General features: G+C 43.2%; 1 pseudogene; it reads right to left on the bottom strand.

Moving 5' to 3' along the window:
* Positions 1–13,391: 13,391 nt before the first annotated feature.
* LOC112809700 (cytoplasmic dynein 2 light intermediate chain 1 pseudogene) lies at positions 13,392–14,016 on the bottom strand (annotated as a pseudogene).
* Positions 14,017–18,056: the final 4,040 nt, after the last annotated feature.

Raw genomic sequence — 18,056 nt, 5'->3', positions numbered from 1 at the left:
AGCTGGGTCACCCAAATGGCCAGTGTAGGCATGATGGACTTTGCAACCCCAGACCAAAGATAGCGGGGTGGAGAACATGTGAGGTCTGTTTGAAGCAACGAGGCGGGCACAGTCCTCTGATAGGACCAAAGAAACATGTTTCAGTGTCAAGCTGATACTGAGAAGGGCCGATGATCTTTTTATCATATCACGCTGTGCCTATTTTTAAATCACCCAGACGGCAGGTGACGTTCGAGGACACGTGGCTGTGGGCACATGATCCCACATCTCCAGCGTCTACCAGGTGCAACACGGATCCGGCAACAGCGGTTTGGATACAAGTGATTGGAAATCTTAACTCTGCTGAGATGCTCAGCGTGCATGGAAAAGTGCTTGGCTCCTGTCCATTGCTATGAAAAGCAGTCCGTTAAGGCGTGCGGCGCTCCCATCCACTCTCCACTGCTACCTGTGGGCATGAGCTGCTTATTTGTTTGTTGTAGAGATCCTGGGTTTGGGCTCTGGGTCGCTTCCAGCTGCCCTCTTTTGGAAACCACGCCTTACTTCTGTCCGCACCACGATTTCCAATTACCGTGTGGATGCCTGTTGCCCTTGGTTATCATGAAATATTACCGGCTTCATGGGGGCAATTAGTTAGGTCTCTTTGATATTTTCCATTCACAGATCTCCTTATAAATTTGGAAAAAAAATGTACACGCTGCGGTTTTTACCATGTTGCCTGAGGAAGTTTGCAGTCTTATTAACATGGTGCGCCATCATTTATGATTCTGAAGGAAAGCAAGGGGGTTTGGCACTTCGCGAGGGACACTGATACTTTTGCAAGATGATGAAAACTTTCCACTCTGCCCAGATGCGGAGGCTGAGTCAGTGTCCCTGGCCCGCTCCCACTGTAGATTTGTCTCTGTTTGCTCGAAAAAGCAGTATTTTTCTTATTCCAGCCCTCGGACGGGGCCACGGCCCGGGACAGACACTCTTTACCGACCGAGCTCCCTTCGCTTGGACCGTAAGGACCGGGAGTTTGCTCATCCGTGGGCCTAGATGAAAGGGGGAAAGCCTACATTCTCAACGTGGGAATGTCTGGTATTGTTGCGTGAGAGATAGCTGGCCTCTGAGACCTATGCACACTCAACCACTATTTCCAAACTCCGGCCCCGCACCGGCTACCTCCTGCAGGTGCCACATGGGACGTTAGCAAAGTGAGCCTGCTACAGACAATTGGGACATGACTGCTTTCTTCCCACAGGCTCCAGGCCCCTCTTGGTGCAAGGGTGGTCTCTCTGGCCACAGCTGTCGAGCGCGGCTCTTCAACCGATGCCAGGAACAGGCTGAGGGAACTGTGGGTGAGCCCTGGGCGAGCCTTCTCCATCCCGCTTCACCCAGGAGCAGAAACCAATACAGCGTCCGGGTGCTCTGCTCCAAGCAGCAGAGCAAATTCTGGACCTGCTTTCTTATTTCTTATTTCTTTCATGTTATTTTGGGAATCTTTCATCTCTGTCTACATTGCATTTAGGGGATGCGGGAACATTTGAAAAACAGGCCATCTATATATTATGGAATAACCAAACATCAGAGATTGGATGCTATATTATTATGTGTTTTATATATATATATATATATATATATATATATATATATATATATATATGATTTTACTGTGTGTTTGTTTTATAAATGAATCCATTGAGAATCACAGGCATTATTAAAATCACATTACTTATTAGCAGTAGGATAAAAGTATAATTTTGTTTTCACTTAGTTCAGTGCTATTTTCACAAAATCCACACAAACTGCATCACAGAAAAGTGGGACAAAATGAATTAAATTGATAAGTACATTCAAGTTAGAACAAATTTCAAGGAACACCATTTCTGCAAGATATTATAACGGTTATTATGCTGTTATTCAATGTTCTATTGTCCAAAGAATATGGACGACTCTTTAATAAAGTCAAAGGGTTTTGTTTCTCTAGGACTTCTCGATGAATCTTCAAGAGATGGAGATAGTGTGCAGAATTTTCTCGATTTATTTAGACTACTAAAACGCTTCTTGGAGCATTCTAAGGGACTGGCGTTCTGAAAAACAAACCCAAAAAATCATAATTAATTAATCTCAAACACTTGGTGAGATCATTCAAGATATAGACAGGAAAAAATAAAACTGAGAGGTACCATACAAAGTCCAACATCGAGAAGGCTGTAGCAGACCTCTTTCTGATATTCAAGAAAGTGTAAGTACTAAAACATTTCTAAGCATCTAAATATTCTAAGTACAAAACAACCCTGAGCAAAAAAAGGCAAAGGCTCTCATGCCAATGTGACATTCTCAAAAGACCAAAAAAAAAAAAAATGCTTAATTTTATGCACTTTATGCTTCTATATTTGTATCTATATTTGTATCATGAAATGACACACAAGGTCAAATGTATACAAATTTTTAATGCACAGTTTAACATAGAGTGTGTCAATCCGTATTCCATTATGTTAATTACTAAAATATATAAAATCTGGCTCAGTGAAAAATACTCAAATTTTTACTAATTAAGGGAAATACATTCATAGTTTGGTTTCAGAACGAAGCAAAATATTCACAGAAGCAAAAGTTAACTGTGTTGTCTTTTGCTTCACTCTTTACGACTTTTTATGATTTACTTGTCAGTAACCAGTCCGCGAGTTGGGGTGAGTTCTGTATCTCGCAGAGTGTTACTCGGAGAGCATGCAACACGGTGGCAAAGCACCTTATGACTTTGCCGCCATCGTGTGGATAAAAGGTTCCTAAGTGTAAGGAAAAGGCACGGCTTGAAAGGAAGGTATGTTGAGTTTTTAGGCTTATTTCAGAACTTCTTATCCTGGGGCCCACAGACTCCCTACCTGTTTCTACAGGACCCCAAGCCTCCTGAAAGTACATGTGAGTTCTCTGTGTGCGTGGGTGTGCTTCTGGGAGCTTGCGTGGTAGCCTAAAAACATAGAGAGCCAGCAAAGCTTAGGAACCATTTTCATGAGTTCTGCGATCGAAAATGTAAGCACCAAGAACAAGGGAGCGTTTTGTGGTGGAAGCAGTAGGCTCTCGACAGAAAATGCCCCAGAACAGTGAGAATGATCTGTAACACAGGTGTCTTCTTTGAGGTGTCCCAGCCTTGATATTGAAACCAACACACGTATGCTCAGGGTTGTACCTGCAATCTCGGCCAGTAACTTTTCTCTTAGTCCCTGGTATCTTGACTTTTAAGTTATTAGGAAGAATTGTCAGAAGACTGTGTGTGAGAAACAAACCTGTAACCTTTATTTTTTTTAAGATTTTATTGTATTTATTTGACTTTAAAACATTAATGTCACGTTCAGAATAACACCAAGAGACAAACAAAAACCTTAAAATTTTTTTTTAAAGAGAAAGAAAGAGAGAGTGCACAAGCAGGGGGAGTGGCAGGCAGAGGGAGAGGCAGGCTCCCCCGCTGAGCAGGGAGCCGGACCTGTGGCTGGATCCCAGGACCCTGGGATCATGACTTGAGCTGAAGGCAGATGCTCAACCAACTGAGCCCCCCAGGAGCCCCCAGACCTGTAAGCCTTAAACTGCTTAGTGAATGCTCAAATTGCCATGAGACCTGGTCTTCAAAACAGTCACCCTAGGTCATTTCAGAAGAAAGTCTATCGTGTCCAGTAGTCACGAAAATCAAAAGCAGTACTTTTGCAGTGTTCTGCAAGAGCTAAAATCATGTTTTCCTTCACTCACTCCTGAAACTGAAAAGTCAGATAACTAGCAAACCACTCTCTTTAAACAAAACTGCAGTGCCTTCTGCCAAATAGCGAGCATTGTCTACAAACTCATCAGAAGACTCGTAAGACCGGCCTCCACTTCTGGTCTTTGTGCTGAGATCCTGATATTGGATCTACGAGAGCCATTTAATGTGACCGTGGCGGTTACCTAAGGAGGCCCAGCTGCTGTCTGCCTGGCGAATGCTCGGGCAGGCGCTGAGCCCGGTGACAACAGGCACATGGCATCTGGCCACTGTTGACCCACAAGGACAAACCAGGCGGGAGGGCCAGTGGCTACAGATGGTGTCTCCTCCAGAACAAAGAGATTCCAGAATTCCCCGATGAAGCCTTTGCTAGTGTTCCCAGTTTGGTTGTTGTTTGACTTTTGTTTTCGCTTTGTAAGATTAGACACATACTAAATTTCAACACAACTTGACTAATTCGGGTTTCTGCTGAGCACACACTGCCAGGAGCAGATTCGGAAAACGTTGTCCACCCAAATCTCCATTTGGGAGGTGCGTTAAGGACTCAGCGGAGCCAGAAATGGCTGGTGTTCAGTGAGGCATGCTAGCACAGGCCTGTAAATACAACTCCCGGGCTGCGCTGTCTCCTGACTACACGGCCTTCCCCCTGAAGACATCCCACACATCCCACCCAGCTCTGCGCGGCACTGCCCAAGAGACCTTTCTGGAATGATGATCATGCACCATGTCCACCCCGCCCATGGTGGCCATGGCCACTGACCCTTTGGAATGTGCTTAGCGTGACAGAGGACTTGAACCTTTCATTTTATTTACTCTTAATTAATTCAAATCTCAATGGTCACACGTGGCAAGCGACTACTGTCCTGGACACCTTGCCCTAGAGACTCCGTCGTGAAGGGAAACAGTGTATGCAGTCCGGTAAGTTGCTTGGAGATCACCATGATTTCTTGGGTACAGTTAACATGAAAGGGGCTTCAAAGTGGAGGCAGAATAAACAAGATGAACATCTTCCCTGAGGGAGTAGAGGGTGGGTGGCGTGCAGCCTTGTGTGCGGGTCTGAGCTCATGCACCCCAGCGCTTGGTGGACCAGCCGAGACGCCCGTGCCAGAGCCGAGGGGCCAGCAGCTCCGTGAGGGGTACAGGCGGCGAGAGGGGGTCCTCCACCAGGCACGGGTGCTGCAGCCTGATCCGGGCAGTCCCGCCAACTGCATGGACGCGGGGAGTGCAAATTCAGAATATCAGTGGCGAGTAAACACTGACGTGGCAGAAGCCATCCAGTGTGGGCGTCAAGGTGTTTAGTGCAGAAAACTAAAGGCTGGAAGATGGTTCACTGTGTAGAAAACTAAACCCAGGGAGGCTTCTTAGGGAAGCTGGTGTTCGTAGTGGGTGCCACGGGAGATGAGAAGATACCCGGACTTCTTCAATCCCTCTGTTCCTGCAGCAATTTTAAGGTTTTTGTTTGTCTCTTGGTGTTATTCTGAACGTGACATTAATGTTTTAAAGTTTTTCCATAATTTTTTCATTGAATGTTATATCTCATGTGTACATGCATACATATATGTGAAAATGTGTTCAGCCTGCCTCCTAGACAGATAAATATAGAAATTGGTTGGGAGCACAGATAGCCCAGTTTAAGGCACCCAGTTGCAGAAACAAGAATGAAGGGAAGATACTACTGTTACTGCATTTAATTCCATATGTGCAAAATATCAGGCTAATTTTCCATTGGAAAAAATATTTTGCTTTAAGTTGGCAATATTACTTGTAGCAAACTTCAAAAGAGATGTATAAATTAGCACGAGTCTGAAGACCTAAGGAAATACAAAGTGATTTTGAAATAAAAAGTGAGTATTTTTAACATGTAAAACATTTGACACATCATTTTGTCCTCTCCAGTGCCATGCTTTGCTGCATTCACAAAACTTGGTTTTATTAGATTCAACGCTGTAGTGATACCCAATGGTATTAACCAGTTCATTTGATAGTTTCAGGATTTGGCCTTGAGAAAAGTATCCAAACCTTGGAAATCAGAGAGGGGCTGTCTGCCCAGACTTTGCCATTTGCTGTTGGAACCCAGAGGCTGTAAAGTTAGCAAATTTGTAGCTTTTCTGCCCAGGACAGAATAGAACTAATGTTTAAGGTTTTCCTACCCTGTAGCACATCAAGAAGTTCTGAATCTAATCTATCAACCTTATTCAAATATGTATATATATTTTTTCAAAATGCTGATACATCCCCAGTTGCTAAAAATGTTCAGTGACCAGTTTTGCCATTAGTCATTCTTTCATTAACTCGTTGAATGTAGTTTTGACTTTATGAGAGCTACATTTATTAACTTATGAAAATTACACTTTGGTGCAACAGTGGATCATATTTTAACACATTAATCAAACATGAACCAAATGGGGACAAGAGATTGGCCTCTTATCAGACTGAAGTCAACCTTCTTGAATGTGGACCATTATGTGTCTCCTTCTTCCCCAGGGACCTAGCTTAGAGTGTAGTGGGTACCATTACTTCTATATTATTTCATAAAAATGCCATCCAATGCCTTCCTGATTTATGAGCTTAAAACTCTGTGTGTTCCTACGGCTAAGAACTTAAGACAGCTCCATAACTTAGTTTGTTTATGATTGCAAGCAGGAGACTCGACAGGATTCACGTGTTCTCAACATTATGAGTTCACTGCTCATCTTCAAATCAGGTCTACTAGAGGCCATCTCCACCTGTACAAAGTGAACCATCTTCCAAGGTCCAGCTCAAATATTAGCCCCTTTCAGGAAGTTCCCCACACACTTGCTAAGTGAGAATTACACTCGGTTTCTGTGTTCCAGTTAGACCATACCTTCCTTAACGAGAAGGATCGTATAATAAATGCTCGTATGTACTTCATGATACTCAGCACAATGCCATGTCGGCTATCTGTAAACAGTGGTGGAGCAGAAAGAGCCAGAGCTCCAGCCCAGCCGCCACGTCTGTTAGACCGCACACTCCATCCATCACCTACAAAGCGAAAGCCATTTGTGAGCCTCGTCATCAAGACTGTGATGTGATATGGGAAGAAAATGAGTTCTGGAGTTGGAGCTGAGTTCCCATCCTGGCTCCTCTGTTCAGTAATTGCTCCCTGATCATAAAATAGAAATGAAGAGAATCAATCTTTCATGTTACGAGAATTGAATTAGGTGGCTCTGATAAATCATCCATCTTGAGTGGCCAGGGCCAGGTAGGTTTTCAACAAGCATTCATTCCCCATTCACAAAACTTCTCCCAGTCCCTGTGACCATTGTCACACACACTGGAGTAAATCCAAAATCAAAGGGAGCGAGTAGAGTCCTGAAGGGCCCATGTCATACATCATATGAGCGGAGGTCAGAAAGGAGAGTCGACAGGCATCAGAAAGGATGAATACCTCCCATTGACATCAGTGTGGATGGAACTGGAGGGTGTTATGCTGAGCGAAATAAGTCAATCAGAGAAAGACATGTATCATATGGCTTCACACATAAGTGGAATATAATAGAAGCAGCTCAGAGGATCGTAGGGGAAGGGAGGGAAAACTGAATGGGAAGGAATCAGAGAGGGAGAAAAACCACGAGAGACTCTTCACTCTAGGAAACAAACTGAGGGTTGTTGGTGGGGGAATGAGATCACTGGGTAATGTGATAAACACGGGGTGTTATACACAACTGATAAATTATTGAACTCTACATCTGAAACTAATGATGTACCATATGTTGGCTAATTGAATTTAAATTAAAAAAAAAAAGAAAGGGGAGTCTCCTGCACTGAGCCTGTGATCGCCCGGTGCAGGTAACCTCAGGAGCTCAGCAGGATAAGGGCAACAAGGAGTTATCCAAACACGTGGCGCTCCATCTCTCTTCTGAAGCTGCCTCTTCTGGCCCCCCCTTCCTTGTGGAACCTGCTCATCCCTGCTCTGGGTGTACCAGCTGGCAGAGGAAGGCTGCCCCTTGGCCTGTTGCTTTTCCTGCTCCTTACCCTTCTTTCTTGGATGATTTCATCAACCAGCTTTATTGCGCCCACCTTCTTTGTGATGACAAATTCCTCCCGCTTCTCTCTCTCCCGGCCTTTAGAATCCCATACTTAAATTGCTGCTGAATGAGTACACTTACGTGTCCTGACGTTCCCTGAAATTCAGCGTGTCCGAAGAGAAACTCTACTTCATCTCCAACTTGGATTTTTCCTCCAATGTTCTCTATCTCAGTAGTTACAATGGACGTTCCCTTAGTCCGCAAAGCTAGACACCTGGTCATCAGGGGTTTGAGTGAGGATGATTTGCTACCTGCTGAGGGGTGGGCAAGGTTGAGGTCTGAGGAACCTCTCAGAGACTAGGGGAGGTGGGCAGCCACTTCGCCAGATCTGGGCTGGAGAGAGGAAATGGACATGGTCAGAGCCGGTGAGACGCAGAACCTGGAAAGACAGAATGCCAAAGTCTTTGGCACATGCTCTTCTTCACCGAGCAAAGATGTAACCTCTCCCTATGGAATGTGATCTCATATCAGGAGGGAATTATTCCATTATGGAGAGAATTCCTTCCACAGCTGCCTCCCTCAGTCATGCAACCTGTCTCAGGTTCCTTCTCGCTATGGCACAGTTTTGCATACCCAGCCCAAAAGGTCACAGTCAGTGACAACTCATTACCCTTTCCTGGCGCATCAACCCGGGTCAGTTTCTTGCCCTGTGAATCTACAGAGGGAAAAGTGGTTCTAAGTCTTCCCACGGCATGTGAACAAAGTCCTTGGGTCATCCCAGCATTGGACACCACATTTCCAATTTCTCACAGTCGGTGTTGGGTTGTTTGAGGATTCTTTGGTAATGTTCGAAAATATGTTCCCAAAATGAGCAGAATTAAAGTTTGACATACATTGCTGAAAATGTTTCCAATTGGAGTCACCAAAGCAAATGTTTTTTGTCAAAAGCTTTTAATTCACAACGTGTGAAGGAGGAAATTCAATGGCATTTCCTCCTAAAACCATAAGAGATTTTAAACTCAGGGGCTGGTATTCCAGAGGCGCCCACGCCCTTGTCCCCAGTGGGTGTTTGCCTTGGGGGCTGAGGGAGGAAACCCACAGTTTACCATGGGGCCACGTGGATCCCTCCCTGGGTCATGCTCAATAGTCCCTGACATCTCTTTGTGAACGTTCCTCAATCTCAGAATGAACTTAGTTCAGTGACCTTCTTGCCACGCTGCATTCATTAATCACAACGTGGGTCTGAGGAACAGCACGTGGAAGACAGAAAGTATGTTGTGTTTCCAGTTTCCCTTGGAAACGAGCCCAGGAATGAACGGCTATCAGCTGCTACACGTTATCTGTTGAATAAGGCATTTCTCACACAACTCTGCCGCTGCATTGCTAAATTTAATCTGCAAGGCTTTTGATTCCAGATTCTGTTGTGCTTTCCTTCTTTTTCATAATTATATCCATCCCTGCCTTTCACACAAAGTAACAAAGATAGTTCGAAGAGTTCACATATGTGTCACTACGCCTAGATTTTTAAATACCTACCTGAAGAGCAATATTGTTATTGCTAGAAGTTATTGTTATTGCTTATGTTATATATAGTATAAGATTGTTTTAACTCTGATGTAAAACCTCTAGAATTACTTCCAAGAGTCCTGCTTACAATAAACTGAATTTGAGATTATAACTGTGTTCTTCATGAAACTGTTCATACATTTCTTGATCTTGAAAGTTCTAGAGCAAAATTTTAAAGAGAAAAAAAATGTCGAGACTGAAGTTCATCCAGCTGTTTCTGGATTCCTTTATGTTTGTAGAAGCTGTCGGTAATTTTTTAGAGAAAGTGGCGTGAGAAAGTATGGCTTGTTTCCAAAGCTTGAGAGGCAAGTTAATAACATTGCTGTAGGGTAATTAAGTTACTGAACCTTATAACTATTTACTTAGGATTAAAATCTCACTTCAGTACCACACAGAAATTAGGTTGCTCACTTTGGAGCCTTTTACGAGTGAGCTGAGTGCAGCCGAGGAAGAAGCCACATCCCAGAGCGTAACCAGGAGACGCCAGGACCGTAACACAGTCGCGGGGGCTCCGGCTGGTTCTGCAGTAGCTTAGTTTGGAGTAAGGTCAGAATTCACAGCGGGACTCCAACTGAGGCCCCAGCCGCTAAGTCAGCACCTCTGCATCTGTGTTTTTAGGTTTACCTCTCTGGAGTGGCAACATGGGAAAGTCTTCCTAAAAGAGACAAGAAAGCAACGTTTTCATCGAAAGAAAAAAATGAAATATTGCTTTTATGCCATCAGTCTCTAGAGGAGGATAAAGAGTAATGCTCTTGAAAACACAATTTGGTCTGGCTCAGACTTTTTAGGAGGTCAGGGCAATGGCACAGATCCTCTTTTAAAAATGGGCTCTGGCATCTCGGCAAATATGAGTCATGGCCCAGGTGTGGGACCTTGGAAATGGTCTGACCCAGAGCAGAGAACTGCTTAGAAAGTCTTTCTGGTAATAACAACTCAGGAGTGGAATGTACCCAGAAAGGGGAAATGTTAAACTCGGCTTAATCAAACACTGCTCTACTCCAAAGCTGAATATAATTTGGTCTTCCCAGACCCAAGAGGCCCACCAAGCTGATAAATCACCTACCATGGCCACAGTCAACCCAACAGAATATCTGTAAGTCGTAAGACAAGAAATGAGGTACCGTCAAGGATCATTAGGGCTTCCCACTTCATATAAAACAGCTGCAGGTATCGGTTTGCATAATCTCCTTCTTCCAATGAGAACACTTATATTTATAACTGGCGGAGAGAAAGGCACACCTGCAGTTAGTGACCTGGGTTCACATCCAACCTTGCCAATCTACTGGCTGTGCAACCTTGAACAAATCACACGTGATGAATCACATGGACAGAAGAGGGGATACTGACAAGAAGAGCCATAAACACAGGATTTTGTGATGATTAAAAATATGGTTGGAAATACCTAGACATCTGTCCTCAAAACATAGCTTCCCCACCTAATAGTTCTGTATTTTTTTTTTAACTGTAAACGTAGTGTTAAAGGCATTGATTTGGTATGGTAAAAGGTCTGGTCACCCATCCCAGTGTGTGATGGTTTTCCACACCACCACCAATTCTCAGACACCAGCTGGGTATCCTGCAGATGTTCTCTATTCTGACACCACCTGCCTGGATTTAGCATCAGACCCCACAGGTTAAGGGCTCCATCCGATAAGACTGCCTCTCCCCGACTTCAGAAGTCAATGTCAAGTGCAAGTAATCACCTGTGCTTCTGTAGATCCGAGATTCCAAAGACCCCTCCTTCGGTTTGGTTAATTTGCTAGAGCAGCCCACAGAACTCACTTTCTTCCCTAGATCACCAGTTTATTATGAAAGGATAGAACTCAGGAGTAGCCCGATGGAAGAGAGAAGCATAGGGCAAGTTCTGGGGAAGCTTCCATGCCCCATCAGAGCACACCAGTCTCCTCTCCCCACATCTCCACGTGCTCACTGACCCGGAATCTCTCTGGACCCTGTCCTATTGGGTTTTTATGGGGATTTCATTACACGGGCATAACCGACTAAATCATTGACCATTGGTGATTGATTCCCCCTTCCCGGGACTGAGATCAGCAGAGAAGACAAAAAGTTCCAACCTCTAAATCTGGTCGGTTTCCCTGGCAACCAGTCCCCATCCTTAGATGCTTTCCAAGCATCACTCCATTAACATAACAACAGACACCTTCATGGTCTCACCACTTAGGAAATTCCAAGGATTTGCGGAGCTCTGTGCCAGGAATGGGGACCAAGACCAATATTTTTACATATTTTAAATTATATGTTTCTTATTATAAATCACAATATCACATGTGGCCAATGCGATCACGTATGCAAAGTGCTTTGCACCCTGCCTGGTCCAAACTGAGAGTAAGTTCTTAATACATATTCATCAGACAATAAACATACTCATAAGGAGAAGGAGAAAAGACCCCCTCCCAATGAAGTTTTATATAATTCCCAACAAAATTCCATCTTGATTCGTGACATATTGTATTGTATTTTTAACTTTTATCTAAGCTGACTAAGCCTCAAAAGAGGATGACAGCGCTCGCCTAAGAATATTGCTGCACAGAATAGATAAAATCCCTCATGTAAATTATTCTTCTTCATATGTGATATGATAGTAGCCCAGAATAACCGGTGTTACCATTACGACAATTAGCTATTATGGCAGTAGTAAAGCATGCTCAGTGAAGACAAATTTTTTAAAATACAAATAACAACAACAAAACAACAGTAAGTACCAAACTGAACATCCAACCCTCAGAAATAATCACAGCTACCATGTTCAGACTTATCAGACCTCTAAACCAGATTTTAATAAGATGTTCCCATTGGCAACTACCCAACCCACCACCAAAACAACCACCCCAAAACTTGTTAGAGCACCTGGATTTGGGTAGATTGATTGAAAAGTCATAATATACACAATGTACTAGTTATACCAGATACTGAAGCAAGATACGAAATAATCATGAAAAAGAACCAAAGGAAAGTAAGGTGTATGGAAAACCATGCAGAATATTGAAAAATAAAATTCCACGCAAATCAACTAAAGTATGTTCCCCAGTCGCATGCCCCCCACATCCGCCCCGACACAGAACCATGAAGCAGTGAAAAACTACGTCTATGTTAGTTTTCTGCTGTGCGTAGCCAACTCCTGCAAACTTACAGGATTAAATTTCTGGAGGTCAGTGGCCTGAGCAAGGGTTAGCGGAGTCTCATTACAGCTCAGCGCAAAGATCAGAGTCTCATCATCCGATCAGACCTCATCAGCTCTCGAGCCCAAAGTCCAAATTGTCACCATGGATTACCACCTAAATCCAGACCCAGTGAGGCTCCTGGGTGCAGTCCATTTCGTGTAGCTCCTGAGCCACAACTGTTTTCCATCTGTGGACTAGAACTCAGAGCCATGTGTCCCCAGTACCCCACAGGCAGAAGACAATTGCTGGGGATGTCCTGGTTCAAGGAGGAGGGTGGTAAAAAGGAGCTCGCTGGCCCATGGTCATTCTGAAATCCAGCTGGGAATACAGGGGCTCTGGGGTAGGTTTCAGGACCTGGGAATGTTTCGCCCTGGCTCTCAGCATTCTGGGCTCTGCTTCCCACCTGCCAAGCCATCATTGCTTCTGCACAAAAGGCAGCACAACCTTACCACGGAGTGGCTTCACCAGTCTGCTTCCTGCTAGTAGAATGTAGGGTCCCAGTAGCCTCCTGTCCCCCTGTCTCTTCTCTGCCCCTAGAGTCCAAGTTGGCTGTGTTTGTGATGAAACAATTTTCTAAAGATCTCTGTGGGTTTTCCATGGATTATACCCCATTAGACAAGAGCCACATCCACAGATCTTTCCAAGATCATTCCAACTCCATCTCTGGCAACTGCTCAGGTCCTTAAGCCTCCTGAGAGGAACACACACTTCATCTCTTTCAAGAGAACTTTGCGGGTGTGGCCGATCACATGCTCAGGCTTTTTCTTTTTCTTTTTTTCCCTTGTTTTGCTCTCACTGCGGTTTTATTAAATTGCTGTAATTCTCCAGTGAACAAGTTCATCTACATCAAATGAATTTCAAATCATGCATAAAAATCTAAGGAAATTGTTTGTGATGTTATCTTTATGTTTGGGGCTAAGGATTCTAGGAATAATCCCAACAGCAACTCACTGGATGGTCCTTCTGCATGTTACTCCGTATCTTCTGTCTCATTTCAGACTCTCCTTTAGAATTTGTCTTCCCCAGTTTCATTATCATTTTATCTACATGGCTTCTTGTGGCTTGCAACAGAATTTCCATGGTGGGCCAAAGGTCATTAGGTTTGGAAAGATCCAAAACAAGAACAATAGAAAATGTCCATAAGGGGTCACTCGTGATTGGTATGCTGATTAAGTCCAATAAAGAGGTTCCTCCACCTAGTTCCCAAAAGTGAGCAATATCTTTTGGTATATTATGCCCTTTTGTTCTTCTTCCGTATGTATATTCCAAAGCTAAGGTTGGTTTTGGTGGCTCATCCCTGTCAAGACACCTTAGAATAATAGTAGTCTTTCCCCTATTTTTACTTCCAATGAAGAAAACAGATTTTTCTCCAATTTCAAGTCCATCACCTTCACTTCCACTACTTCCACGTTCTTCCACTTCGGCTTTTGTGATTTCCCAGAGAGTTTCACTGGGCATCGGGGCTCGACAGCCCCAGCGTCATGGGCTCAGCGTTTGGGGCCAGCTTAAAATCAGGACACCAGCGAGCTCTGAGACCTGCTGGATTGTGCGGGTGCTCAGGCTTTTCTTGATGCAAGCTTCCAGCAGTTAGTTTTCACAGTTAGGATCCTTTGACCTCTGGAGAGGCTGAGAACGTCCGGAATCACCCGGTTCTGGCTCCTTCCAACAAGTTCTTCCTTCGATGCCTCACTCCCTCTTTCATTTCACTACTGGCAGCAAGAAGAAACCAGGAAGCCCCTTCCACATTCTGCTCTCGCAAATCTCCTTAGCTGCTCAACCATGCCCACTGCTTGCAAGTCCTTTTGCACACATCACTTCAGGATGCAATGCTGTCAAGGTCTCTGCCAGCACATAACAAGGACCCCCTTCCCTAGTTTCTGATCACACGAGCCTCACCTCCTTCTGAGCCATCACCTACGTGTCCTCAAAGTCCAGATTCAGCCAAGAGCCCACCCCACACATCCTCAGCTTTCTCCGAGATGTTTCTCAAAATCCTTCCACCTCTCTGTCCACAGCGCATTTCCAGAAGGACTTACACAATTCTACCCCCTCGCATCCAGGTGCTTCTCTATTTATGCACGACAAACTACACAAACTCCCTGCCTTAAAATAACACCAGTTTATTATCTCACAGTTTCTGTAAGTGAGAAACCTAGACGCATAGTCAGGGAGTGACCTCGTGGGTCGACACGCAGCCCCGAGGCTCGATGCTGGAGAACACACTCTCCTCTGCAGCACACATTCACAAAATTGGCCAAAATTGGCCATTATTAGTTGACAGAGAAAATACCAGCTTTCAAAAAGGAGAGGGCTCGCTTCGGCAGCACATACACTAAAAAGGTGAAACTTTACAAACACATCCTGAGATCACAAAATGATGAAGCTAGGATTTACTAACAAAAGCCAGACATACTGATCCTTCCATCTGAAAATTAAGAAACCCCCATTAAATCACCCTGCATGAAAAGGGAAATACAAACTGTAAAAATGATAAAAATGAAAATACTACGTATTGGAATATGTGGTACGAATATAGAGCAACGGTCAGAGGCAATGATAAACACTTTTATCAATAGAAAGGAAAGTATAAAAATAAATGAATTAAAATCCCACGTCCAAAAAAAAGAAGAAGAGGTAACAAAGTAAACAAACAAACAAACAAAAAAAAACAAGGCTCAAGGAAGAAATGACAAAAGCAAAAAGGCAGAAACTAATTAGAAGGAGAGTTTTTAAAAAATTAATTAATTAAATCATGTTTTTAAATTAACAAAACAGACGAACCAAAAGCCAACTTAATTAAGAGGGAAGGGGGAAATCAGACTTAAATAAGAAATGATATGTGGAAAATAACCTTTGAAAGAGCAGAATTTTCTTTAAAAATGAGGCTGTTTTGCAAATCTTTATACAAATAAGTGTGAAAATCCCAACTAAATGGAAATTTACCAGAGAACTGTAAATTACCAAAATGGCCCCATTAGATTCATAAACCAAAATGGCCCCGTTAGAGTTATAAACAGAGAAATGTGTTAGAGAACCATCCCCAAAATAGCACGGCTCCAAATGGCTTCTGAGGGGAATTCTAGCAAAACTTCCAGGACCAGGCTCTTGTGATGCTCTATAAATAATCCCGGAACACTGGAAGAAAAGAAAAGACAACCTCCTAAATCCTTCTGTGAAGCAAGTATAACACTGATACCTAACCAGGGAAGGACCCTGCAAAGGAGCAAAACTACAGACAAATATCACCCCCGAATATCCAGGTACCATGTCTCCGCAAAACCTGAGAGAGCAGAATCCAACACCACATTCAGAAAAGAATATGCCACAACCAAGTAGAATGTGCAATATTGATTCTATATTGGGAAATCCTTATATATCATACACTATGTTAATCAATCTAGTAAAAGTATATAATTATCTCAGTAGGTGTTGAGAACACCCTTGTCAAAATTCAACCTCTACTCATGATAAAAAAAAAAAACACCTCACAAGAATAGAAGACTAAGAAATGTGGGATACATCCTTAACATGATAGAATATGCATACTGTAGCTGAAAAGCCAGTTTATTTGGTGGGGAAAATTTAGAGGAATTTCCGGTAATATCTAAGAACAAGGCAAGAAAGTTCACTCTCCTGTCACTACTCAATGCAATCAACAAGTGAAACCAAGAGCCTTCACAAACACAAGCAATACAAGTTAAGAACATATAATGACTGAGAAAATACCATTTAAAATAGCAGGAAAGAGGCAGAAATAGTTCAGAATAAAGTCAGCAAGAAACGTGCAAAACCTATAAAACGAAAATGTTTAAAAACTTTGCAAACTACTAAAAAACACAAAAGTATACTTGAACATATAAAAGGCACCCTCTTTAATTAGATAGGCTGAGCCAGCATTATAAAGATGTCATTCTCCCTAAAATAATTTGTAAATTAATTGAAATCTTAGTAAAATATTTTAATGCTGATATCAAAATTCATGAAACCAACATTCAAAAGTAAGCAGGAAAACACTGAAAAGGGAAAACCCCAAGGGGAGCCAGCCCTCACGGATATTAACACATCCCATGAAATCTCAGTAATTAAAATGGTGAAGTATTATTGAATAAACAAGTAGACCAGTGAAATCAAATAAACAGAATTAAACTCAAATGCATATAGAAATGTTGTATATGACAAAGGTAGTATCTCAACCATAGGGGTAAACGTGAGCTCTTTATTGGTGCTGGGACAGTTGAGTAGCCATTAGAAAAAAAAATTAAATGTCTCACACCATACAGAAGACAAAATCGGGTGCTTGGGTGGCTCAGTCGTTAAGCGTCCGCCTTCGGCTCAGGTCATGATCCCAGGGTCCTGGGATCGAGTCCCCCTTCGGGCTCCCTGCTCCGCGGGAAGCCTGCTTCTCCCTCTGCCCCTCCCCCCACTCGTTCTCTCAATCTCTCTCTCTCTCTTTCCCTCTCTCCAATAAATAAATAAAATCTTAAAAAAAAAAAAAGAAGACACAATCCACATAGCTCGGGAATCCTAATGCACAAATTGAAAGCACACAAGCATGAGGAGAAAACATCCGTGAATTCCTCCTGGTGTAGGGGAAGATTTCTTAATGGGACTCAAAATGCAGAGGCAATAAAAGACTAATAAAATAATAATTAAAATAAGAAGTTAAAATTTAAAAAAATTCTGAAAGAGAAACACCACTGACAACAAGTGATGTATTGGATAATATTCCGTTACATGACTAAACCAACTCTTCCTTATCCATTCATCCATCGACGGACACCGGGCTGGTCCCGCCTCTTGGCTGTGGTGAATCATGATGCTGTGAACATGTGTGTACAGTTATCTCTCTGAGATCCTCATTTCAATTCTTTTGGATAAATACCCAGAGGTGAGACTGTGGGTTCCGTGTGGAATCTGAAATAGCCAAACTCGGGGTGACGAAGTAGAATGGGAGTTGGCGGGGTTGGGGGAGGGGAAGGGGAGGGGTTGCTCGGTGGGTATAAAGTTTCACTGATGCCAGATGAGTAAACCCTGGAGATCGGCCACACAACCCAGTGCCATCGCTAACCATTCAGTGTTGTACACTTAAACATTTGTTAATGGGCTTGATCCCATATTCAGTGTTTTTACAATTATCAAAAAGAAAGAAAAAATGAGGCAGTGATCGAAATGACAAATACACCCCAAGAGGAGATCTAGGGGGACTTAAGGTTGACCATGGACAGTCACCAGGGGGCTACTGTTGACCTCAAGGGGACAAGTCCAGTGGGAAGCAGCCAGCTTAGACACCGGGGGCTCCAGGGAGGCTGGGGGAAGAGAAGGATGGGATGGTGATGGGCACTGGGTGTTATATGCAACTAGTGAATTGTTGAACACTACAGCAAAAACTAATGACTTACTCTATGTTGGCTAATTGAACATAATAAAAACAAAGAAGGATGGTAAGTAAGGGAAATTCTTGAGGATGGCTGCTCCAAAGAATAAACAGAAGAGGGAATAGTGAGAATAGTCAAGAGTGAGAATAGTCAATAGTGAGAATAGGGAAGAGTGAGAATAGTCAATAGTGAGAATAGGGAAGAGTGAGAATAG

The sequence above is a fragment of the Callorhinus ursinus genome, unplaced genomic scaffold, assembly GCF_003265705.2.
Source record: "Callorhinus ursinus isolate GAN/ISIS: 27379988/994484 unplaced genomic scaffold, GSC_fseal_2.0 scaffold60, whole genome shotgun sequence".
NCBI lineage: Eukaryota > Metazoa > Chordata > Mammalia > Carnivora > Otariidae > Callorhinus > Callorhinus ursinus.
Note: the sequence above shows the minus strand (reverse complement) of the source record. Positions and strands in the feature narration are given on the sequence as shown.